The following is a 27057-nucleotide window of genomic DNA, read 5'->3' as shown; positions in this document are numbered from 1 at the left end:
CTCAAAAACAAATCCACCTTTCATCCCCTTCAAGAATACTCAGAAGCCCTAAACACCTTTGAGAAAAATGTAACAGACGACGTCCGTAGACTCAATAACAAAACATGCAAAAAAATTTAGGAACAACCTTACAAAATCAGAAATGATTGCCATGAAACAATTACAAGTGAATAGAAACATAGTGATTAGGCCAGCCAATAAAGGGGGGGGGGCATAGTCATCCTAGATCTAGACTATTACCACAAAGAATCACTAAGACTCTTGGGTGACCCTAGAACATACCTAATCATCCCCTCTGATCCAACAAACACCTATCAAGAAGAACTACGACTATTAACCAAAAAAGGACTCCAAGAGGGCTTCCTTAATAAGAATAAGTATGATTACGTTAACGTTAAACACCCCAGGATAGCCGCCTTCTATCATTTGCCCAAAATACACAAGGACCATGAAAACCCACCGGGGAGACCAATAATCTCTGGCATACAATGCCTGACAGCCAATTTATCCAGACTAGTTGACCACCATCTGCAGGACCTAGTCCCTAACCTTCCTTCCCACCTGAAGGATAGCAAACATACTATTCAGATACTGAACAAACACCCCATGGGAAAATCATTACATCATGGGAACCATGGATATCACATCCCTTTACACCAATATACAACACACTAAAGGCTGTGAAGCTGCCTCCCATTTTCTCAACCAAAAAATGCCCCCAGAACAAAGCCAATTTATCACAGACTGTATGCTATTTATATTAACTCATAATTATTTCATGTATGAGGGGGACTACTACTCCCAGCAGTGGGGGACCGCCATGGGAACCAGGTTCGCACCCAGTTATGCAAACCTTTATGTAGGCCGCTGGGAAACAATAGCCATATACCCAGCAGGCCTCCTGCATATGAACCTGGTCCTATGGCGAAGATTTATAGATGATATTCTATTTATTTGGTCAGGTGACCAATCCTCACTAAACTCATTCATAGAAGAAATTAATAAAAACGAATTCTCATCAACTACCAGTACCACTACAGTCATCTTTTTAGACCTCAATATTTACATTGAGGATAACTGCATCCGTACACGTACATATCACAAACCTACTGATGCTAACGGTTATATCCCAATAGACAGTTGCCACCTTCCCACCTGGCTACTTAACGTCCCCCGGAGTCAATATCTACGACTACATAGGAACTGCTCCAAACCGCAGGATTTCAATATGGAAGCAGAACTCCTCACTAATAAATTCCTAGAGAAGGGATACAACGCCCAATTCCTCACCAACACAAAAGAACAAATAGCTACAATACCGCGCCACCACCTACTAACTGAAACAAACACAATCGAACCAAAATACGACTCTAGGCTCAATACTATTGTCCCTATTATCACACCCTACTCTGCCAATACTCACATCTTCAGGAAAATAGTAGAAAAACACTGGCACACACTAAAAGATGACAAGATAATCGGGGACAAAATCCCAAACCGACCCAAATTCATCTTCAAAAAGGCACGTAACCTAGGATCAATTATAGCCCCCACAGTAAGGATACACACCAGTTCTCAAAAACCTCAAACCCCATTCCATCAAAAACTAAAAGGCTTCTTTCCATGCAAAAAATGCAAGACATGCAAAACCCTAAACACACCAAAACAACACACCGTCAGCCACCAAAAATAAATATACCCCATCACAGATTTTATAACATGCAACACCACAGGGGTCATATACGGGCTATATTGCCCATGTGGCAAATTATATATAGGCAGAACAAAAAGATCTATGAACATCAGGATCAGCGAACATTTAAGGAACATCAAAAATAAATACATGGGCCACCCTCTCTCAAAACACTTTATAAAAAAACACAATGGGTCAATAAAAGGAATTAAAATAGTAGGTATACAAATCGTCCACAAGAACTGGAGACAAGGAGATTTTATTAAGAGCATGTCCAGGAAATAATAATAATAATAATAATAATCTTTATTTACATAGCGCCAACATATTCCGCAGCGCTTAACAATTCACAGGTTCATGTACAACAGTCATAAGTAACATAGCTAAAGATGTTGGCGCTATATAAATAAAGATTATTATTATTATTATTATTTCCTGGACATGCTCTTAATAAAATCTCCTTGTCTCCAGTTCTTGTGGACGATTTGTATATCTACTATTTTAATTCCTTTTATTGACCCATTGTGTTTTTTTATAAAGTGTTTTGAGAGAGGGTGGCCCATGTATTTATTTTTGATGTTCGTGGATTTTTAAACTGAACACCTTAAGACCAAGAGGTTTGAACAGCGAAATAGAGCTCTTTGCATTTAATGACTAACAAATTGACCTATGACGTCACCAGCCCTGCATATATAAGGACACCACTTGACTGGGTTAAGCCATCCCTGAGGAAGACAGCCGCAGCTGTTGAAACGCGTCGGACTGACCCTTAACCCAGCTAAAGAGGCACCCACAGGCCTCCGTACCTTGTGCACGCTGCACACCACGTGACCCTACCTCACGCTGCCCCACTCTCGCGCGCTTTCCTGGAGACGCGCACCTTCTCGCGCGCTCTCCACATACTCTCTCTCTCCTCCTCCTACCCGGAAGTAGCGAGCACGCGGCAGTCACCGGCCGGGACTCCGCTCTCGCTCCGGACCTCAACCACCCCCAGACGGTGAAGCCCTCTACAGACCTACTTGCTATCAACCCCTTCAGTTGGGCTCTGCACCAGCCACCCTCCCTATTGCTGAATCTGGCACCCACTTTTTCCAGCCAGAGCCTCCTGGTGCACCCAACATAGGAAAACACAAGCCTCCTGCTGTATCCTATCTCTGGTTACCTCTGACATAACTATAGCCTCCTACTACAGCACCCTGCTGTATCTACATTACGGAGACCTGAACCAGCATCTACTATTGACACCCTAATCCCTACGAAGCAGGTAAACCACGATCTCTGGGTAAAAACTGGAGGCTACAGCCACAACCCAGTGATACCCTAACAGATACACCCCCTCCCCCTCCCTACAGATCTCTATACAGCGAACAGAGGCATTACATGCTAGTACAAGCCTCTTGCTGCATCCTACTTCTGACCTCCTCGTGCTACCTCCACTCAACAAGGGACCAGGACTACTACCTCCAGCTCATTCTAAGACGTTCCTGGATGCCCCTTGTACCTACCAACAGGTAACCCCAAACCTCTTGTCTCCAAGGCTTGTACCACAGCTACATCAGTTAATTTATGATCTATCCCTATTCCTTCCCCCTACAGATCTAACTCAGATCATCAACCCACAGCCGTGTGTGACATATCCTCTACCTCTCTCCAAGAAGGACCAGGACCGCTACCTCCTAGTCATCAAAAATAATCAGGACACCCCCCGCTACCCTCTAGAAGGTAACTAATCCAAAACTACCCTCTTCGAACCCCGTACCTTAACCCTTGAGCCCTGCACTCTATTCTTAATACTTGTCTCCTCTCACTCCCTATAGTACTACTCCGGTGAATCCAGTATTATCTACACAGCCTGCTGACTGTCACACCAGTAGCAGTACTACTGTGGAACAACAGCCAACTACTACCACAGTCTGTTGAGTACCATACCAAGAACAGGTATCTCACGACCCAACTCAGAGTCCAGCAGAGACATCTCTGTCGAGTTCCATTCCCACTGATCCATACATTTTTTTGTGTACCCCACTCTAGGTACCCCTCGTCCTCCCTCCCAGGCACAAACATGTGCCACCAGTGAACCTCCATACCCCATACGAGGCACCAGTATCAGGTAACCACAGACAAACAGATACCTACCCCTTCCCCCATCGCTCATTAGTATACCATATTTATACATTCCTATTCTATCCCACCAGGTCTACTAGCCTTTGCCTCCTTATACATCTACTGCAACCGAACATCCTCAGACTACGAGGGAAAAAGGCCTATTTTTATCAATCAGTGATTACCTTGTATCAGTGGACACTGATTTATTTATCGATTTTATAACTTTTAATACTTTTAATACCTATTCTCATATCCGACCCAGTGACCTCACTGAGTCTGAATCATTTTAACTAGCTTTTTTTAAGCACATGTTCGATTAAATAAAATTATCCCTTGCACTCAAAATCTCTCGTGCCGTCCTTCTGTTCACTACCACTAGCGCAAATTTACTTCTTCTCGGCTATATCAACACTTATTTGGACAACCCTGGTTCCCTGTCCACAAATTTGCTGCCGCTTGAATGTAAGATTGTTAGAAGATGAGGATGTGATGAATGAATTAAAAATAAACTATAAAGAGTGGAGAGTATGTAAGAGGAATTTTGCGTGTGTGCTTGAATGGTGGGACTGGGTTAAGGTGTGTTGCAAAAAATTCTTCAAAAATGAGGCTATAAAAAAGCTGCTATTTATCGTAGCAGATTTAATGATTTAAACAGGCGGATAGACTGGTTAAGAAAGTGTGGAGCAAGTGGGATGAATATGTCTGATCTGCTAGTTGAGACAAAGAGTGAATTAAAGCGTTTTATGGATGAAAAAGGAAAATAATTCATTTATGTACCAAAATAGAACATCTTGAGAAAGATGAAAAGTGCACAAGGTTCTTTTTTAAGAAAATGAATGGGAGAAAGGTTGATATGGATAAAGTCCTGGATAGGAACGGTTTGTATATATCAGGTGACAATGTGATAAGGGAGTTGAATAGGTTATATAGCAAGTCTGGTCTTGTTTCAGAAGTGCTGGATGGGTTAGAGAATAAGCTGGATAGTGATGAATGTGATATTTTGAATGAGGATGTGATTATGAATGAAGTGGAAAACGTGATGAATAGTGTTGAGCGAGCACTAAAATGCTCGGGTGCTCGAAGCTCGGGCCGAGCTCACCGTGATACTCGGGTGCTCCCGGCAGTCTTTTAAAAGCCTAACAAGTGCCTAAAACTATAGTGGCAGTGGTCAAATGACATGGGGACAGCATGGGGATCACTCCAGGAAGCATTTCTGACCCCCAGGTCACTGCTGTCAACAACGTGGTCAGAGGTATTAAGCCACTTTTAAGGGCTCACAATAAAACGTTCAAAAACGAAACTGAAACTGCTTTCATGTGAAATATGTTAAGCAAGTTCCGTTCCAGGGTAAAGACTTGTGTATAAGGTAAAATAAATAACCAAAAACAAAAATACTCCTCCACACCTTGGGCTATGTTCACAAGTAGCATTTTTTATGCGTTTTTGCACTTTTGTATTGCTTTCAACTGTGACAAATGCATTCACCGGGAAATGTCATTTTAACATTTTACAACCTTATCTGGCCATGTGCTGTGTGACACATGCATACAGTGCTGAAAAGACATGGGAACAGCATGGGGAAGACCCCTGGAAGAATCTCTGACACCCAGGTCACTGCCTAAAAGTGTGCCTATCAGAGGTGATCCTTGCCGCATCAGAAGATGCAGACTTGCAACTATCCCCGTGTAAGTCCTTGTCCCAGGGCAGTGTTCAATTGTACCTCCCCCATTCCTTGCAATGCAAGTGCAAATATGCAGCCAACCATGCACCCACCCACCCGTAGGCTGCAATACTATACTGCTAGCTTGCACTTGAAATGGGGCCTTTTAGTTTGGAGGAGGCCGAAGCTGGCCACTACCTCATAGCTGCGTCGGCGGCGAGGTCTCCATACTCAGCCCCCAGCCGCCACTATTTGTCCCGGGAACCGTTCCCACACTTTTCTTAGCCTTGCCTGCTTTAGGACAGCATTGGACGAGCCCACCAGACAACCAGGGACTCCTCCGGTGGGCCCTGGCTTCTCCATCAGAGGAGTTGAGAGTGCCAAGGTGAGGAGCATCATGATGATGATGGAAGTTAGCATCTGCTTTGTTTTCTTGGAATGCAAGCGTAAGTGTGCAGCCTGCCACCCACCCACCCCCAGGCTGCAATACCACACTGCTAGCTTGCACTTGAAATGGGGCCTTTTAGTTTGGAGGAGGCCGAAGCTGGCCACTACCTCATGGCTGCTTCGGCAGCGAGGTATCCATACTCAGTCCCCAGCCGCCCGGCGGCCGGGTGTCCACGCTCGGTCCCCAGCCTCCAGGGGGCGGCCGGGTGTCCATACTCGGTCCCCAGCCGCCCCGCAGCCGGGTGTCCACACACGGTCCCCAGACGCCTGGGGGCGGCCGGGTGTCCATAAACGGTCCCCAGCCACCCCAATTTCTCCTGTCACCTTCCCACACACTTTTCTTAGCCTGGCCTGCTTTAGGGCAGCATTGGACGAGCCCATCAGAGAACCAGACTCCTCAAGTGGGCCCTGGCTTCTCCATCATGGGAGTTGAGAATAGTTAGCATCTGCTTTGTTTTCTTGGAATGCAAGTGTGGCACCCCAGGGGTCTGGTTGCCACAGTAATAGAAATATTATGTCTGAGAGCAGGTGGGAGGTTTCTCTGGTCAGGAGCCCTAAGCATGCAACACTGCCCGCCCAGACCTGGGAGGGGAGGAATCTGCCCTATATAAACTGGGTCTGGGGCGGGATTAGGTAAGTCAGAGTGAAGTCCCAGACAGAGACGCAGTCAGGTCTGGAGGACAGCAGACACAGGGAAAGCAAGAACTAGGAGCTCTGTAGGAGCAGGAGCGAGTGCCAGAGGCTGGAAGCTAGATAGCTCGCCTTGGCTGAAGACTCTAAACCCGGACACGGAGTCCGAGGCTGTGGGGACATCCAGGTCCAGCAGAATCCAACCGGCAGGGGATTCCATGTCCTCTGGCCATAGAAGCCCGGAGGCACGGTCACAAGCCAGGACCAGCACCGCCATCGTGAAGCGGAGGCTAACGGAAGGCCCCAAGTCACCGGTCATACGGGTGAGCACCACACGGTATACGGGACGTGGGCTACTTCTACCCGCACACAGCAAGGTAGCCAGGAAAGAGTGCAGAGAGACGGGGAGGCCTACAACTCCACCTGGCCAGGGGGAGATCCTGCTAGCTCTCAGACTGACCAGGCCTCTACTGCTAGCCAGTACTCCCGGGAGGGTCTGCATTATACCATCAGTAAAGACCCTGAACTGCACCACACGTCTCTGTGTTTCATCGCCGCACCAGCACCATTAGCACTGGGACGCTCTCACCATCACTCCCATCATCCACACTAGCTGCCCTGAAGCAATACTTCTCCCGTGGGGAGTTATCCCATACTTGGCTGCGCATACCACATAAGCCTCAGCGGTCTGCAGCGCAGCGGCGGTCCCCACTGACCGCAGTCCACGGGTGGCGTAGTCGGACATTTGTTATCACACCCAGACTGCCACTGGTTTGACCGCCCTGGGCACGGACCGGGTCACAGCCATGGAGGACTACAACCCCCAGCGATCCGGCTCCGGGTATCCACAGCACAGGCCCAGGGGGCGCGTCAACTTTGGCATAGTCGGCAGGATTTCGTGCCCGCAACCACCGGGTACTGCGTGCCTGAAAAAGACTTTTATACTCACCTGTGGCAAAGTATCCCACCGTCCGGAGCCGTTTCCCGCCATCAGACGCCATCTTGGGTAGTTTCCCACCGTCTTCTGCCGTCTTCCCGCCATCCGCAGCTGCTTCCCGCCATCGGACGCCATCTACAGGACGCCGCACGGGAAGAAGAGGGGCGTGGACGCCGAAAAGCGCGCGAGATCCGAAGCTCCGCCCCATGCACTGACGCTGCGCAAGGTCCTGGAAGGGAGGAAGAGCGACGCTGACGTCATCGGAGCGCGACGCCAGGTCCTCTACCCCGACGATCGACTGCGGAGCCGCGGCCTACGGAAGAAGAGCATCGAAAGGTAGGCCACGGTCCACTAGGGGGGAAGGAGGATGTCGGACACCGAGGGGAGCTCCACCGCCACACTGGCCGCCAGCGCAACCGCTGCAGCGGTCATGCCATTCACCATGCCATATATCCCGGGGGCAACCTGGCTACCCCAGTACTCAGGGGAGTCACATACCCTAAATGACTTTAGAGAAAGACTGGATAGCCTCTTCCAGGTATACCCCCTCACGGAAGAGCAAAAAGTAAGCATCCTGGTGGCCCAGTTAATCGGGGCAGCCCAAAGGGAGGTAAAGTCCTGGTCACCTGGGAAGAAGAGGACTGTCAGAGAGATAATAGCCCGGCTGAAAGACACATTTGACACCCGGACCTCAGCCGAAATAAAACTCAGATTTTACGGGTGCAAACAGCGGGCACATGAAAGTATAAGGGACTATGCTCTAAACTTACAAGAGGCTCTGAGAGCCATTAAACAGGCAGACCCTGACAGCGTGGGAAATGAAGACAAGCTGTTGACCGAACAATTTATTGAGGGTCTACTGTGCAATTCCCACCGAACCCAGTTGCGGGCAATGGCCTTACAGGACCCTGACCTGGACTTTGCACAGTTCAAGGACAGAGCCATCCGGGTGCTCCGAGAACCGGCACCAGGTGGCGCTGTGACCCACAGGCGCCCTGCTATCACTTATCACCAGGACGCGGCGCCCTTGTCTGCAGGGCCTGTGGGAGCTGATGCGCAGGCTTTGAACAATAACCCGGCTACAGACCTGCACCATCAGGTCCAAGAGCTGACTAAAAGCGTTGCCGCGCTAACCAGAACTGTGCAGTCTTTGCAGGTCTCTTCTCCAGGAAAGATCCAGCTGGCATCCGGACCGGAGGACGTCCCATGGGGCCGACTGAGGAGGACCCCACCGGCCAGAGGAAGACCCAGCGACCGGTACAACGAGGACGGATGACCCATCTGCCGCCGCTGCAATCAACCCGGACATATGGCAAGGTACTGTCATTTAAACGGGCACAACCTGGGGTAGAGGGCCAACCCCCAGGCCTAAGATCATCAGGCCCATAGAACTGGCGTGACAAGTACGTAGGGGGATGTCCGGTCTTGCCTGTGGTACTGGATGGCATTCCTTTGAGTGCCCTACTAGACACTGGGTCACATGTGACTACCATCCCGTACGTGCTCTTCAAGCGGTACTGGAATGACTCGGACATAACCCGCTACCCAGATGACGACCTGAGCATTATCTCCAGCAATGGTCAGCCCGTGCCACAGATAGGATTTAAAGAAGTGACCATCAAGGTCGGTAAAGTTGAACTGCTGGCACAAGGACTGATCATTGTGGACATTGACCATCGCGAGAGTCACCCAAAAAAAACCCTAGGTACTAACGTAATTGAAAACTGTCTTGCAGAGGTGATTCTTATTTTGCAGCAGGTTGCCAAGAACGCCAGTTCCAGACAGCAGCATGTGCTCCAAAAAGAGATCCGGGCACTGATGATACGGCAACAGGTGGAACTATCTGGTGGTGAGATAGGTAGCGTGAGAATGTGTGACCCGTTCCCTATTGCCATGCACCCGAAAAGTGAGATGATGATTTGGTGCCGGACAGCTATTGATCTAAGAGGTAGAGACTACCAAGCAATGGTAGAACCCGTCTACTCAGACAGTAGGCCCACCATTTTGACAGCACGGGGGGTGGTCGATGTACGCCATGGGAGGGTGCCCCGGTATGCCACGCTAGCCAAATTGTTCACCATCAACCAGAACTCTGTACAGGCCGTGGAACCCTTGCCTCCATCTCAACCAGAGGAAGGTAACGGCTCTAAGAAACCAATGGAGGACTGGTGTCAGCAACTGCATTTGGGTACTGACTCCTCTCCCTCACACCAAAAGCAGGGAGTCTACCGGGTGGTTCAGGAGTACGAAAGAGTGTTTAGTAAACACCCGCTAGACTTCGGGCGAGTAAAGGGGGTAGAACATCACATCCCCACGGGAGACCATCCTCCTATAAAGGAGAGATACCGACCCGTACCCCCTGCACACTATCAACACGCCAAGGGGATGTTAAAGGACATGAAGGAGGCTGGGGTAATTAGGGACAGCTGTAGCCCCTGGGCAGCTCCACTAGTCTTAGTGAAAAAGAAAGACAACACCATGAGAATGTGTGTAGACTACAGGAAGGTCAACCGTATCACACACAAAGATGCTTACCCGTTACCAAGGATAGAAGAATCCTTAGCTGCATTAAAATCTGCTAACTTCTTCTCTACTTCGGATCTCACTAGCGGGTACTGGCAGGTTCCTGTAGCCGAGGTGGACCGGGAGAAGACCGCATTCACCACCCCGATGGGACTCAGCGAATTTAACTGTATGCCGTTCGGGCTCTGCAACGAACCAGGAACCTTCCAACGGTTGATGGAATGCTGTCTGGGACACCGGAACTTCGAGACGGTCCTATTTTACCTGGACGATGTCATTGTTTATTCCAAGACCTATGAGGACCATCTGGAACACCTGGCAGAAGTCTATGAAGCCCTGGCAAGCTATGGCCTAAAGGTAAAACCCTCAAAGTGTCATCTACTGAAGCCAAAGGTACAGTACCTGGGACACGTGGTGAGTGCTGACGGAGTAGCCCCCGACCCTGACAAGATCACCGTGATTAAGGACTGGCCAAGACCATCCAGCATAAAGGAAGTGCGGCAGTTCCTCGGGTTGGTAGGCTACTACCGAAGATTCATTCCCGGTTTTACCAAGAAGGCAGCTCCTATGCAGGACCTCCTGATAGGCCAGTCCAGGAAGGCCAAAAACCAGAAGCCACCCTTCAAATGGGAAAAGCTGGAAGAGGAGTCCTTCCGCCAGCTGAACATGGCCTTCACGGGGGATGAAATCCTGGCGTACCCTGATTACAGCCAGCCCTTTATCCTCCACACGGACGCAAGCAACATCGGGCTAGGAGCCGTACTGTCCCAGATCCAGCAGGGGAGAGAACGGGTAATTGCTTACGCCAGCCGAAAACTGCGACCCACGGAAAGAAACCCTGAGAATTACAGCTCGTTCAAGCTAGAGTTCCTGGCAGTGGTGTGGGCTGTAACCGAATGTTTTAAGCATTACCTTGCCTCTTCCAGGTTCACCGTGCACACGGACAACAACCCGTTGACACACCTGGACACTGCAAGACTGGGTGCCCTGGAGCAGCGATGGATGGCCCGCCTGTCCAATTTTGAGTTCACGATCAAATACCGGGCAGGGCGCTCCAATACCAACGCGGACACCTTGTCTAGGATGCCAAACCTACCGGACGAAGGGGTGGATCCAGAAGAATTGGAAGAGATCGAACTCCCTGCGTTTCACCGTCATGGGATTACCCAGTATTCCCACCGTGTGAGGGGCCAGCGATCCGCTACGTTCAACCCCTTACCCCACTACAACTGGGCGGAGACGCAAGACAGTGACCCCACAGTCCGTCTGTGAAGGAGATGCTGACCCAGGCTGACGCCCGCCTGGATCCAGACGCTCCGGAAGAGACCAAGCAACTGTGGACGGAGAAAAGCAGACTGTTTCTCTACAAGGAGAAGTTGTGCCGCAGAATGGTCAATTCCCGGACACATGAACTGATCTGGCAGGTTGTGGTACCGAGACGGGACGCAGCTATGGTGCTGGAGGCCTACCACAATGGGGCAGGGCACTTCGGATGGAAGAAGCTGGAGTTCCTGCTGCATGAACGGTTCTACTGGATAGGCATGAGAGGAGCCATTGAGAGGTGGTGTAGAGACTGTGGCCCGTGCAATCTAAGAAGAAGGGACCGTGCCAGCCAGAGGACTCCCCTGCAGCCCATCATCACCAGGCAGCCGCTGGAACTGGTCGCTCTGGACCATGTTAAACTGGCTCCAAGCAGAAGCGGGTATGTCTACGCCCTAACCATCGTGGATCACTACTCCTGGTTCCTGGTGGTGGTCCCTGTCAAGGACTTGACGGCTCAGACAGCAGCCAGAGCCTTCCAGCTGCACTTCTGCCGCCTACACGGGTACCCGGACCAAGTGCTGACGGACCAAGGACCAGCCTTCGAAGCGGAGGTCTTCCAGGAGTTCTGCAACCTGTATGGCTGCAAGAAGATAAGAACAACGCCCTATCACCCCCAAACCAATGGACTCTGCGAGAAGATGAACCAGGTGGTGATAGATCTGCTAAAAACATTGCCCCTGGAAGAACGCAGCCTGTGGCCTGAGAAACTGCCCTATCTGGTTGACCTGTATAACCACATCCCGGTAGGTTCCACCAACTGTACCCCAGCTTACCTAATGCGAGCAAGACCTGGTAAGCTCCCTGTTGACCTGGATATGGGAGTCCTGATACCCGAGGACACCTCGCCAGAGACAGACTGGGATACAGAACGGCAGCAGCAGTACCGGAAAGTACAGGAAAGCGTCGAGCGAAGTCTCTGTCAATCAAGAGAAAGGCAGGAGAGGACTTATAACCAACATGCTCCCGCTGTTCCCCTGGTACCTGGAGAGCAGGTCTTGAAAAGAAAAAGGCGGCTCCATAAGTTGGACCACCAGTGGGAAAAAGACCCGTACACCGTACTGCCCTCAAGCCACAATAATCCAAAGGTGTACGTCATTAGCAAGGATGGAGGAGAGACCACAGCCACTGTCTCCAGAGACCACCTGAAAAAGTGCCCCGAGATGTTGCAAAGCACGGATGAAGATCAGGAAGACCCTCAACCCGTAGAGGAAAAGGATGAAATGATCAGCACCGTACTCGGAGACTTTCCCTGGTCCTGGACACAAGTAAACAACGCTATCATGGTGCCCGTCCTCACATTTCTCCAGCCAGCCCCTCAAGTGCCTACAGAAGACCAGGTAGAGCTGGAAGAGCAGCCGGCCCAGGAGGCAGAAGAGTCCACACCAGCAGCGCAGGAGGATCAACCCTCTGCTAGTAGTGATCCTGCCGTGCCCCTAGTGAGCCAAAGAGTGCGCAGACAGCTGCCCAGCTTACCCATAACACCTCCTACACCCTGTAGTGCAGGACCAGTGAGTGAGCTCCGTAGGTCCACTAGAGTCACTAGAGGTCAGATGCCCGCTCGCTGGAAAATCTAAACTAATGCACTGTGAATTTATCTGTTTAACTGTTTATGGTTTATGTTTGTTGCCTGTTATTAATTATGTCTCTCAGTTACCCTGCAGATTTCTTTGGACTCACAGGTTATGGACGCTGGATAACCGGAACAATTCTTGTAGATAGTTGCACCTTGGTGCCTCTTGCGAAGACGGCCGCGGAAGAGAAAACCTGTCTGGCGTGGCCTCCCTGCGGCCCAAAGTAGTTAGCTTCAGCCTTGCAGCCACGCCCAAGGCCAACGCAAGGGGTTTGCTTTGGACAGGTCCCCTACTTCGCTTAAAGCTTCACTTTGGGTGACATGAACACCCTCTTGTTTCACAAACTTCACCTTGGGTGATATGGACACCCGGTTGCGGACACGCCGTGACCTTTAAAGAACTAAAGCTTCTTGTAAATATGTTATCGTATTATTGTTATACCCTGCATTTATGTTTCTTTAAAAATGTGTTTAGTCCCGGAGTACTAAAATTTACTAGGGGGGAATGTGGCACCCCAGGGGTCTGGTTGCCACAGTAATAGAAATATTATGTCTGAGAGCAGGTGGGAGGTTTCTCTGGTCAGGAGCCCTAAGCATGCAACACTGCCCGCCCAGACCTGGGAGGGGAGGAATCTGCCCTATATAAACTGGGTCTGGGGCGGGATTAGGTAAGTCAGAAGAAGTCCCAGACAGAGACGCAGTCAGGTCTGGAGGACAGCAGACACAGGGAAAGCAAGAACTAGGAGCTCTGTAGGAGCAGGAGCGAGTGCCAGAGGCTGGAAGCTAGATAGCTCGCCTTGGCTGAAGACTCTAAACCCGGACACGGAGTCCGAGGCTGTGGGGACATCCAGGTCCAGCAGCAGAATCCAACCGGCAGGGGATTCCATGTCCTCTGGCCATAGAAGCCCAGAGGCACGGTCACAAGCAAGGGACCAGCACCGCCATCGTAAAGCGGAGGCTAACGGAAGGCCCCAAGTCACCGGCCATACGGGTGAGTTATCCCATACTTGGCTGCGCATACCATATCAGCCTCAGCAGTCTGCAGCGCAGCGGCGGTCCCCACTGACCGCAATCCACGGGTGGTGTAGTCGGACATTTGTTATCACACCCAGACTGCCACTGGTTTGACCGCCCTGGGCACGGACCGGGTCACAGCCACGGAGGACTACAACCCCCAGCGATCCGGGTCCGGGTATCCCCTGCACAGCACAGGCCCAGGGGGCGCGTCACAAGCGTAAGTGTGCAGCCTGCCACCCACCCACCCCCAGGTTGCAATGCCATACTGCTAGCTTGCACTTGAAATGGGACCTTTTAGTTTGGAGGAGGTCGAAGCTGGCCACTACCTCATGGCTGCTTCGGTAGCGAGGTATCCATACTCAGTCCCCAGCCGCCCAGCGGCCGGGTGTCCACACTCGGTCCCCAGCCTCCAGGGGGAGGCCGGGTGTCCATACTCGGTCCCCAGCCGCCGCTCGGCTGGGTGTCCACACACAGTCGCCAGCCACCTCGGGGCGCCCGGGTGTCCATAAACGGTCCCCAGCCGCCCCAATTTCTCCTGTCACCTTCCCACACACTTTTCTTAGCCTGGCCTGCTTTTTGGCAGCATTGGACGAGCCCACCAGAGAACCAGACTCCTCCGGTGGGCCCTGGCTTCTCCATCAGGGGAGTTGAGAGTGCCAAGGTGAGGAGCATGATGATGATGATAGAAGTTAGCATCTGCTTTGTTTTCTTGGAATGCAAGCGTAAGTGTGCAGCCTGCCTCCCACCCACCCCCAGGCAGCAATACCATACTGCTAACTTGCACTTGAAATGGGGCCTTTTAGTTTGGAGGAGGCCGAAGCTGGCCACTATCTCATGGCTGCGTCAGCGGCGAGGTCTCCATACTCAGTCCCCAGCCGCCACTATTTGTCCTGGGAACCTTCCCCACACTTTTCTTAGCCTGGCTTGCTTTAGGGCAGCATTGGACGAGCCCACCAGACAACCAGAGACTCCTCTGGTGGGTCCTGGCTTCTCCATCAGGGGAGTTGAGAGTGCCAAGGTGAGGAGCATGATGATGATGAAGAAGTTAGCATCTGCTTTGTTTTCTTGGAATGCAAGAGTAAGTGTGCAGCCTGCCACCCACCCACCCCCAGGCTGCAATACCATACTGCTAGTTTGCACTTGAAATGGGGCCTTTTAGTTTGGAGGAGGCCGAAGCTGGCCACTACCTCATGGCTGCTTCGGCAGCGATGTATCCATACTCGGTCCCCAGCCGCCCCTATTTGTCCCGGTGTGCCTTATACATAATATTAAGCGCGCATACCAAAACATTACTTGTGCTCTCCCCAGTGCATTTAGTGGGAAGGACGGCCTATTCTGCTGTAGTGTGTGCATGCCAAACCCCTATTCATGGTAAATGCGAAGATGCCTCCCACCCTGCACCTGTCGTTGCAGACTTGCAACTATCCCCGTTCAAGTCCTTGTCCCAGGGCAGTGTTCAATTGTACCTCTCCCATTCCTTGCAATGCAAGCGCAAGTATGCAGCCTGCCACCCACCCACCCCCAGGCTTCAATACCATAGTGCTTGCTTGCTTGCACTTTAAATTGGGCCTTTTAGGCATGTGGAGGCAGAATCTGGCCACTACCTCATGGCTGCATTGGCGGCCTGGTATCCATACTCAGTCCCCAGCCGCCCGAAGGCCGGGTGTCCACGCTCGGTCCCCAGCCGCCCCGCGGCCGGGTGTCCAGAAATGGTCCCCTGCTGCCCCTACTTCTCCTGTCACCTTCCCACACACTTTTCTTAGCCTGGCCTGCTTTAGGGCAGCATTGGACGAGCCCACCGGAGAACCAGACTCCTCCGGTGGGCCCTGGCTTCTCCATCAGGGGAGTTGAGAGTGCCAAGGTGAGGAGCATGATGATAATGATAGAAGTTAGCATCTGCTTTGTTTTCTTGGAATTCAAGCGCATGTATGTAGTAGCGGCTAGGCCTGAGGTGGTCAGCGTTTTGGCGCATATCCTACCTCCACCAAGGATTGCTGGATGTTTTACTGCTACTATCCCAGTTCTATGACTCCCGTTAAAACAAAACTTCAGGTGATAAATGATGGATGAGGTGGTGGCAAAGGAGAGCGAGCAGGAGGAACAGGGACCATTCACATCAATATCAGGCCAGTCAACCACATATGTCTTTTAGGATATGTTTCTGTAACAAAAGGAGAGTTTCAGCTACACAGTTATAGGGCATACAGTGAGTGCAATGCCTACCAAAAATTTCGAGACACTCCAATGCCCCTTGGAAATGACATGGAGGTCAGAGGGCATTAACTAAACCACTTTTTCCATTTATAGCAACTGGGTCTCCTTTACACTGTTGGCCTAAGCAGTGAATGGAAGGCTTTCCAAAAATTATGAAGAACTGCAATGCCCCTTGAAACAGACGTGGATTACAGCGTACTAAAAACCTTCTACCCATTATTGGGGAGTGGGTCTCCCTTAGTTTTCGCCTTTGCATTGAAAAGCAAAAGCTGACTAAAATTAGGAGGAAATGCAATGCCCGTTGGAAGAGTCGTGGAGGTTAGAGGTAATTAAAAACAACATTTCAAAGCCGCTTGGAAGAGCTGTGGAGTTCAGAGTGGTTTAAGAAGATGCTTTTAATGCCCCTTTGAAGAGACGTGGAGGTCACAGTAGCTTAACAAGATGGTTTTAATGCCCCTTGGAAAAGTGGTGGAGGTCGCAGTAGCTTAACAAGACGGCATCTTAAAAACATTATTCCCATTATTAGGGAGTGGGTCTCCCATAGTCTTTGCTTATGCCTTCCAAGCAAAATCTGCCAAAAATTAGGACGGAGGAATTTGCAATGCCCCTTACAAGAGCCATGCAGTACAGCATATTACAAACATTATTCCCATTATTGGGGAGAGGGTCTCCCATAGTCTTTGCTTATGCCTTCCAAGTAAAAGCTGCCAAAATTAGGTCAGAGGAATTTGCAATGAATGCCCCTTACAAGAGCCATGCAGCACAGCACATTACAAACATTATTCCCATTATTGGGGAGTGGGTCTCCCATAGTCTTTGCTTATGCCTTCCAAGCAAAAGCTGCCAAAAATTAGGAGGAAATGCAAAGCCCGTTCGAAGAGTCGTGGAGGTTAGAGTTAATTAAAACCAACATATCAATGCCCCTTGGAAGAGCTGTGGAGTTCAGAGTGGTTTAACAAAACGCTTTTAATGCCCCTCGGAAGAGACGTGGAGGTCCCAGTAGCTTAACAAGACGGTTTTAATGCCCCTTGGAAAAGTGGTGGAGGTCGCAGTAGCTTAACAAGACGGTTTTAATGCCCCTCAAAAGAGACGTGGAGGTCCAAGTAGCTTAACAAGACGATTTTAATGCCCCTTGGAAAAGTGGTGGAGGTGGCAATAGCTTAACAAGATGGTTTTAATGCCCCTCAAAAGAGACGTGGAGGTCACAGTAACTTAACAAGACGGTTTTAATGTCCCTCAAAAGAGACGTGGATGTCACAGTAACTTAACAAGACGGTTTTAATGACCCTCAAAAGAGACGTGGATGTCACAGTAACTTAACAAGACAGTTTTAATGCCCCTTGGAAAAGTGGTGGAGGTCACAGTAGCTTAACAAGACACTTTTAATGCCCCTCGGAAGAGACGTGGAGGTCCAATTAGCTTAACAAGATGGTTTTAATGAGCCTTGGAAAAGTGGTGGAGGTCGCAATAGCTTAACAAGACGGTTTTAATGCCCCTTGGAAAAGTGGTGGAGGTCACAGTAGCTTAACAAGACGGTTTTAATGCCCCTCGAAAGAGAAGTGGAGGTCACAGTAGCTTAGCAAGACGGTTTTAATACCCCTCGGAAGAGACGTGGAAGTCACAGTAGCTTAACAAGACGGTTTTAATGCCCCTTGGAAAAGTGGTGGAGGTCACAGTAGCTTAATAAGACGGTTTTAATGCCCCTCGAAAGAGACGTGGAGGTCACAGTAGCTTAACAAGACGGTTTTAAGGCCCCTCGGAAGAGACGTGGAGGTCGCAGTAGCTTAACAAGACGGTTTTAATGCCCCTTATAAAAGTGGTGGAGGTCACAGTAGCTTAACAAGACGGTTTTAATACCCCTCAGAAGAGACGTGGAGGTCACAGTAGCTTAACAAGACGGTTTTAATGCCCCTCGGAAGAGACGTGGAGGTCCCAGTAGCTTAACAAGACGGTTTTAATTCCCCTTGGAAAAGTGGTGGAGGTTGCAGTAGCTTAACAAGACTTAATGCCCCTTACAAGAGCCATGCAGTACAGCATCTTAAAAATATTATTCCCATTATTGGGGAGTGGGTCTCCCACAGTCTTTGCTTATGCCTTCCAAGCAAAAGCTGACAAAAATAAGGACGGAGGAACTTTCAATAATGGCAACACGGACCATGGTCACCCTGGTGGTATAGTGGTGGTGGAGGCTGAGGATAAGGAGAAGAACATAAAACAGCCAAAATGAGGAAGCGTATACCCATGTGTGGGTGTGAAGCGGTGCATGTGAATACAAGTCCCGAAATAACACAGTGGATTTGACTTTATGTTACTCTGCTGTCATTTAGTGGTGATGAGAAGTCTGGCCCAATCCAGCCCTTGTTCATTTTGATAAGGGTCAGCTTGTCAGCATTGTCAGTTGACAAGCGAGTGCGCTTATCAGTTATAATTCCCCCAGCGGCACTAAAAACACGCTCCGATAACACGCTAGCGGCAGGGCAGGCCAGGACCTCCAAGGCATACAGAGCGAGTTCATTCCAAGTGTCCAGCTTGGATACCTAATAATTAAAAGGCACATAGGAAACACGGAGGACGCTGATACGGTCGGCAAGGTACTCCCTCACCATCTTTTGAAACTTTCCACTCCTTGTGAGAGAACCCCGCGCCTCAGGGTCTGTCCGAAGGGAGGGTCTGAGAAAACTGTCCCAGAACGTTGACAGTGTTCCCCTGCCTCTGCTGGATTGGAGTTGCGTATCTCTCGCATGTACGCCTTGGTTGGGCAATTAACTGTGACCTCTGCCGCTAGCGTGTTCAGATGGGAATTTTTTAAACAGTTCTGCAGCAAGGGCCTTCTGGTACTGCCCCATTTTTGTAGACCTCTCCACCTCAGGAATAAGAGAGTGAAAGTTCTCCTTGTAGCGCGTGTCTAAAAGTGTCACCAACCAGTAATGACTGTCACCCAACATTTTGACAACGCGAGGGTCACGGTTAAGGCAGCGTAACATAAAGTCAGCCATGCGTGGTAATGGGCAAGACTTCCGTGTCCTCACCAAGATGACGACTGACCATGCTCTCCTCCTCCTCCTCTTCCTCCTCCCCCCTGTCCTCAGGCCACCCACGCTGAACCGACGTATGACAGTTGTACAGGTGCTACCATCTACAGAGCATGATACCAGCTCCTGTTTTTCCTCCTCCTCCTCCTCTCCCTCATTGTCCCCCAATGCACATTGGGATGAGATGAGGCTGGGCTGTGTGTAATCGACCGCTACGGCTTCTTGATCCATCTCATCATACTCTAGCTGCAATGCCTCCTCTTTAATTCTCTGCAGAGAGCGTTGCAAAAGAGAGACAAGTGCAATGCTGACGCTAATGATGGCGTCATCGCCACTCACTATCTTGGTGGACTCCTCAAAGTTTGTCAAGATGGTACATATGTCAGACATCCAGGTCCACTCCTGAGGTCTTATGTGTGGAGTCTGACCTGAATATCGACGGCCTTGTTGCAGCTGGTACTCCACAACTGATCTCTTCTTCTCACAAATCCTTTGCAATATGTGGAGGGTAGAGTTCAAACGTGTGGGGACATCACACACCAGTCAGTGTAACGGAAGCTGCAAACGCTGCTGCAACACAGCAAGGGCGGCGGAAGCTGTAGCCGACTTGCGAAAATGAGCTGACAGGCGGCGTACTTTGACGAGCAGATCTGGCAACTCGGGGTACGATTTAAGAAACCTCTGAACCACGAGGTTAAGCACATGAGCCAGGCATGGTACGTGTGTGATCTTGCCTCGCCTCAGAGCCGCCACCAGGTTACGCCATTGTCACACACGACCATGCCTGGATGTAGGTTCAGCGGTCTCAGCCACAGATCTGCCTGCTCTTTCACAGCTGTCCACAACTCACAAGCAGTGTGAGGTTTCTCACCTAAGCTTATGAGTTTCAGCACAGCCTGTTGCCGCTTGGCGGAGGCAGTACTGCAGTGCTTCCAACTTGTAACTGATGTGGTGATTTCTGAGATGGAGGCTGAACATGAGGAGGAGGAGGAGGATGATGCGCAGGAGCTGTACTCTGTGGGGGCTACTCTGACTGACATAGGGCCCGCAATCCTCGGTGTGAGGAGGATGTGTTCCGTCCCAAGGTCCGACTGGGTCCCGGCTTCCACGATCTATACCCAGTGTGCCGTCAGGGAGATGTACCATCCCTGGCCACAAGCACTTGTTCACGTGTCCGTTGTCAGGTGGACTCTCCCAGTAAATGCGCTGTTGAGGGCACGGCAGATGTTTTGGGACACGTGCTTGTGAAGTGCGGGGATGGCACACCGGGCAAAATAGTGTCGGCTGGGGACCGAGTACCGAGGGATGGCCACCGCCATAAGGTTGCGGAAGGATCCCGTCTCCACCAGCCTAAAAGTCAGCATTTCCAACGCAAGCAGTCGTGAAATGTACGAATTTAGGACTGTGGCCTGTGGGGCGTTAGCTGCGAATTTCCGCTTTCGTTCAAAGCTCTGGGATATGGACAATTGAACGCTGCGGTGGGACGTGGACGTTGATGCTGTTTCTTGAGAAACTGCCATAACAAGTGAAGACTGAGAGGAGGGGGCATCTTTGCATGCAGTATGGACAGGGGATTGCCTTGCACACACAACAGGGGGTTCTATTGCACACACAACAGTGGAAGAAGCAGTGGTGACACCCACTGACACTGGTCGTGGACCCTGGGGTTCGCCCCACAAAGTCGGGTGCTTTGCTGCCATGTGCCTGATCATGCTGGTGGTGGTCAGGCTGGTAGTTTTGTCACCCCTGCTGATGCTGGCATGGCAGGTGGTGCAAATGGCCTTTTTGGGGTTATCAGCAGTCTTTAAAAAAATTCCAGACTCTGGAAGACGTACAGGTTGTACTGGCAATGTCCCTCGTGTTGGTGTTACGGGGAACTGTTGCCTGCCCTCTGTGTGCGACCACCACACTGCTTCATCCTGCCTGTTGGGGTACTCTGCCTCCCTCACCCTGTGTGCTGCTGGCCTCACTCTGCATGTCCTCCTGCCACGTTGGGTCAGTTACTAGATCATCCACCACCTCCTCCTCTTCCACTTGCGCACCACGATCGATCCTCCTCCTCACTTCCTGGCAATTGTGTCTCGTCATCGTCCACCTCTTGTGACAAATTGCCAGCGTCGACTTCCTGTGGCCGTGGCTGTTCAAATATTTAGGCATCGCTACATGGGATCTCCTTTTCCACCACTTCAAGCGGAGCAGGCGAGGGGCACAAATCTGGAAATGGACCAGTGAACAGCTCTTCAGAGTGTCTAAGTGTGGGATCAGTTGCTGTCTGACGACACTCGGCATGGTGGGAGGAAGGAGCATCAGGATGAGGAGGAGTATGCGGTCGAGACTCATGGCTACTAAAACTTGACCATGTGGAAGACAGACCGGAGGTGGTGGTGCCCAGGTAACTGGAAGTATTATCTGCTATCCAATTAATAACCTGTTCACACTGATCAGTTCGCAATACTGTTGTTGTTCTGTGCTTCCCTAGTAATTCGGTCAAAAAGTGGGAGCGAGAAGATGTGGCTGTTGGTTGTGGCACATTTTCACCTTGGCCACGGCCCCGTCCACTGCACGCACCATCACCAGAACGTCCAGTTCCATGTCCCTTGCCACGCGCCTTGCCCATTGTAAAGGAAGTAAAATAGCTTACACTCACACTATCAATGGAAAAAGGGTAATAAAAAGTAGATTAGAACCGTGGAAGAGGAAAACCACAGTTCTATTTCTCTGGCCTACACCCGACTCTTTTAAACAATCTGAACAATCAGGGAGAAACTATTACTGTTTTTCTTTCCGGAAAAAATGCCAAAAGCAGGATAATAGAGATTTTTTTACCGTGGAACGGCAAAGCCACAGTTATAATTTACTGGTGTATACCAGACTTTTTAAAATATACTGTATATATTTGCGGCTGAACAATGAGCGACACACTCAAACTGTTTTTTTTTAGATACAAATGGCCCAAAAGTGGATAATACAGAGGTTTGAACCGTGGAGCTGCAAAACCACACTTATGTTTCTCTGGCCTACACCAGACTATTTTCAACAGATATATTTGTGTCTGAACTGTCACAGACACACTTTTTTTTTTTTTTTTTCGGGGGGGGGGGGGACACCAAAAGGTTAATAAAACGGATATTTTTACAGTGTGAAGGAGGAAAAAAAAAAGAGGATTTAGATGAAAAAAAAAGGATTTTTCCTGGCCCCCAAGACCTGGAGCTAAGTCCAGCAATTTCAGCAACAGGAGCACACAGGACTGTAATTCAGCGTTTGCTGGTATAACCACTGCGTCTCCTATACAGCCTGCCTGCCTACCTGCCTGATATCTGGGCTGGATATTAGTCCTGAGAAGGACTCTTTGTTTGATCTGGCAGCCTTTACAGACCCTACACAAACTATTTCACAGTATATATCTCTCCCTAAATCAGCAGCGCTGTCCCTACACTGTCTGATCCCAGCCGTCTGTGTCCAAGATGGCGGCGCCCAGTTTTAAATACTCGAGGTGACGCTGTGCGGCCAGCCAATCAATGTAATGCCCACAACCAACATGGCTGCGGCATTACAGTGACTGGCTGGCAATCCCTGCATGTTCATTGGCTCTGTAAAGAGCGCCAAACATGCAGGGCAGAGACCCGAGGTCCCGCCCGAGTAACCCGGAAATGCTCGGTGCTTGCCGAACATCCCGAGTAGCGTGATGCTCGGGCGAGTACCAAGCAGTGTCGAGCATGTTCGCTCAACACTAGTGATGAAGAGTGCTAAAAAGAATAAGACACCGGGTAAAGATGGATTACCGGTAGAATTTTATGTGAAATGGATTTTCTGGTCTCTGATTTGACTGAGATATGTAAGTATATGTGGGAGAATGGTAAGTTGTGTGAATCAATGAAATAGGATGTGGTTGTGCTTGTGTACAAGAAAGGTGAGGGAAAGTGTTTAGAGAATTGGAGACCTATAACTTTGTTGAATTCAGATTACAAAATCTACAGCAAATTGTTGGTGAATCATATGCATGAGGTGATTGGTAGTGTTGTGGGTGAAGATCAAGTGTGTGCTGTGCCTGGAAGGAGTACATATGAGTGATAACTTGTTATTTTTAGGGGATTTGATTGGAGACTGCATGGTGAGGAAGCAGAAGTGTATGGTACTTGCAATTGATTTTGAGAAAGAGTTTGATAGGGTCTCGCATGTGTTTTTGTTTAAAGTTCTGGAGAGAATGAGATTTCCTAAAAAATTTGTGAATGGAATAATGTCTTTGTATGATCGTGTGTCAAGTGAGTTTCTTATTAATTGGTGGTTGAGTGAGAAAGTGAATATTATGTCTGGGGTAGGGCAGGGGTGTCCCATGTCCCCTGTCTTGTTTGTATGTGTAATTGAACCTTTGTTGTGCTTGGTGAGACGTGATAAAATGATGCGAGGATTGTTGTTACCTGGGAGTGATGGGAGGCAGGTGAAAGTTCTTGGATATATGACTGATGTTGTAGCTGCGAGTGAAAGTGTTGCATCTATGGGTAGGGTTAAGTTGCGTTTAGATTTTTTCTGTAGTTCTTCTGGCTTTAGAGTGAATTGGAATAAATGTAGTTTTAAATGTTTTAGGGATGACAGGGTTAAAATAGAGGGGGTAAAGTGTGAGGAGGGTGCTTTCAAAGTTCTGGGAGTATTATTTAATCAGGATTTGGAAGTTTGGAGAGCTGGGAGGAGTGTGGATTGCACATAGAACGCAAGTTAAATTTTTGACGCCTAAGAGACTTGACCTTGAGTGGTAAGATTTTGGTCATAAAAGCGATGATTCTTCTGATTTTGCTTTTTATCGCAACAGTTTTACCACAATCTTATGGGAATATCAAAACAGTGAAGAAGTTAGTTTTTACTTTTTTCTGGAGCAGTAAAATTGGGGCTTCAGTATATCAAAATGGTAGTTATGTTGTTGAATAAAGAGAATAAGGGAGCATATATGACAAGATATTCACCTGGTTGGATGTTGTATGGATTATGTTGGAGAAAGAGGGATGCTAGAGTGCCTGTTGCTTTCAAGTGTCCAGTCTGGTATGAGGTGATTTAAAAGTTTGTGAGGAAGCATGATTTACTGAGTGTGCCGATGAATGATTTTAGAATGGCTAAAAATGTGATGAAAATAATATGCAAGAATGAGGTGGAGAGTAATATTGGGTTGAGAGGGAATGAAGTTTCAGTTACATGGAACGCATGGGATGTCTAATAGACAAAGGGATATTGTTTGGATGTCCTTGCACAATACTTTGCCTGTGAGACAAGTTCAGAAGAGAATAGGTCTGACCAGAAAAGATGTGTGTCCGAAAGAAGGATGTAGTGGATGTGAGACTGTGTGGCATACTATGTGGGACTGTGATTACGCATACAGTGTGTGGAAGAGTGTAGGTGGTTTGTGTAAAGAGTTAGCGGGTGTGAGTTTTATCGATTGGCGTGTTGTAATGTTTGAAATGGGTGCGTGTGGTCGTGTGAAAAATAGATTATTATGGTTAACTATGGCATGTGTGATGCAGAGTTTGTGGGATTTGAGGAATTTAGGACTTTTCAAAGAGAAGCATCTATCTGTGAATAAGTGTGCCGGGCTGATCCTTTAACAAGCCTTATCACATGACTTAGGATAAAAAGCCAAAACCAGAAATTTAATTTGCAGGACTGTGTTTCTTTTTTTTATTTTTTTAAACCATTCAGGTTAGTTATAAACAACTCAATATAAGCTCATCAACCTAAACATTGTTGTTTCAAACTCTCATCATCATGGTTCATACTTATTTTAGTATAACAAACCAAAGTTATTCACAGAAAAGACATCCTAAATTCTCTAGGAAAATAAAAGACCCTTTCTCTAAAACATCAATAAAACTCACTGATATTTGATCAGGTGCTGCCATTTTTTAAACTTCCAAACACCCTCTGCATCAGAACCATCACCCCCTTTGCTGTCTAATTTATAAAGCAAGAATAACCTAGAAAGGGTCACTATTGACTTCTAGGATTTCTACTTCCTGTAGGTGGCACTAGAGTTCTAGTCCTCTTCCTCTCTGAAGAGACAATTTGCATATTTCCCAGAGGAGCATTGCGGCTTTAAAAGTCTCCTTACCTGACGCGCTTAACATGTCACTCTCCGCAAGGAGAAACATTACCCCTAGATACATGTAAAACATGGCATGGTTGTAAACCTATACACTTTAGACCAGGGGTCTCAAACTCAGCTGGGTATATGGGCCGCACACGGCAAAGCATTAAATTTGAGGGGCCGCATTATTTGCATGACAAAGTGACATTTTTAGAGATACCATTTTATTTTCTATACACCTTTTCAACTGGTCTTCATCTTGCAGACATGCCCCCCATCCAGGTTCCCATATTGCAGACATGTCCCCCATCCAGGTCCCCCATATTGCAGACATGGTCCCCATATTGCAGACATGTCTCCCATCCAGGTCCCCCATATTGCAGACATGTTCCCCATCCAGGTGCCCCATATTGCATACATGGTCCCCATATTGCAGACATGTCCCCCATCCAGGTCCCCCATATTGCAGACATGTCCCCCATCCAGGTCCCCCATATTGCAGACATGTCCCCCATCCAGGTCCCCCATATTGCAGACATGTCCCCCATATTGCAGACATTTCCCCCATCCAGGTCCCGTCCCCCCTCCCCATACTGCCCACAGAGTCGTCCCCCCTCCCCATACTGCCCACAGGGTCGTCCCCCCTCCCCTTACTGCCCACAAGGTTGTCCCCCCTCACCCATACTGCCCACAGGGTCATCCTCCTCCCCATACTGCCCACAGGGTCGTCCCCCTCCCCGTACTGTGCACAGGGTCACCCCCCTCCCCATACTGCGCACAGGGTCGTCCCCCCTCCCCATACTGCCCACAGGGTCATCCGCCCTCCCCATACTGCCCACAGGGTCGTCCCCCTCCCCATACTGCACACAGGGTCGTGTCCCCCCCATACTGCGCACAGGGTTGTGTCCCCCCCATACTGCGCACAGGGTCGTCCCCCTCCCCATATTGCCCACAGGGTCGTCCCCCCTCCCCATACTGCCCACAGGGTCATCCCCCCTCCCCATACTGCCCACAGGGTCATCCCCCTCCCCATACTGCACACAGGGTCGTCCCCCTCCCCATACTGTGCACAGGGTCGTGTCCCCGCCCATACTGCGCACAGGGTCGTGTCCCCCCCATACTGCGCACAGGGTCGTCCCCCAACCCCATACTGCGCACAGGGTCGTGTCCCCCCCATACTGCACACAGGGTCGTCCCCCGCCCCCATACTGTGCACAGGGTCGTGTCGCCCCCATACTGCCCACAGGGTTGTCCCCCCTCCCCATACTGCCAACAGGGTTGTCCCTGTGACACCCCAGGGGTCTGGTTGCCACAGTAACGTAATGTTATGTCTGAGAGCAGGTGGGAGGTCCTTTAGTCAGGGATCCTGTGCATGCCACACCTCCTGCCCAGTCTTGGGAGGGGAAGAACTTCCCCTATATAAACCTGGGGCTGAGGCAGGGTGAGTGAGTAGAAGAAGAGAAGAAGTAGAGACAGCATAGGAAGAAACAGCAGTTACAAGGAGTCAGGGGCTGGCAGCTGCAGAGTTCGCCCTGACTAAGAAGACTTTTTACCGGACCCGGAGTCCGAGGCTGTGGGGACTAATTCCTGCCCAGCAGCAGAATCCGTCAGGCAGGGGATTTCAGGTCCTCTGGCCCAGAAGCCCGAAGGCACGGTCACACGCGTGGGACCAGCACCGCCATCGTGGATCGGAAGCCATTAGAAGGCCCCGAGTCACCGGCCATACGGGTGAGCACCACACGGTACACTCAGGGACGTGGGCTACTTACATCAGCTCCTAGCAAGGTAGCCAGAAGAGTACAGTCAGTTTGGGAGGCCTACAACTACGCCTGGCC

This window comes from Phyllobates terribilis, unplaced genomic scaffold (assembly GCF_046119375.1).
Source record: "Phyllobates terribilis strain yellow unplaced genomic scaffold, ASM4611937v1 Scaffold_4__5_contigs__length_816908805, whole genome shotgun sequence".
In the NCBI taxonomy this organism is placed as follows: domain Eukaryota; kingdom Metazoa; phylum Chordata; class Amphibia; order Anura; family Dendrobatidae; genus Phyllobates; species Phyllobates terribilis.
The sequence above is the reverse complement of the archived record's forward strand: the minus strand, read 5'-3'. Positions refer to the sequence as shown.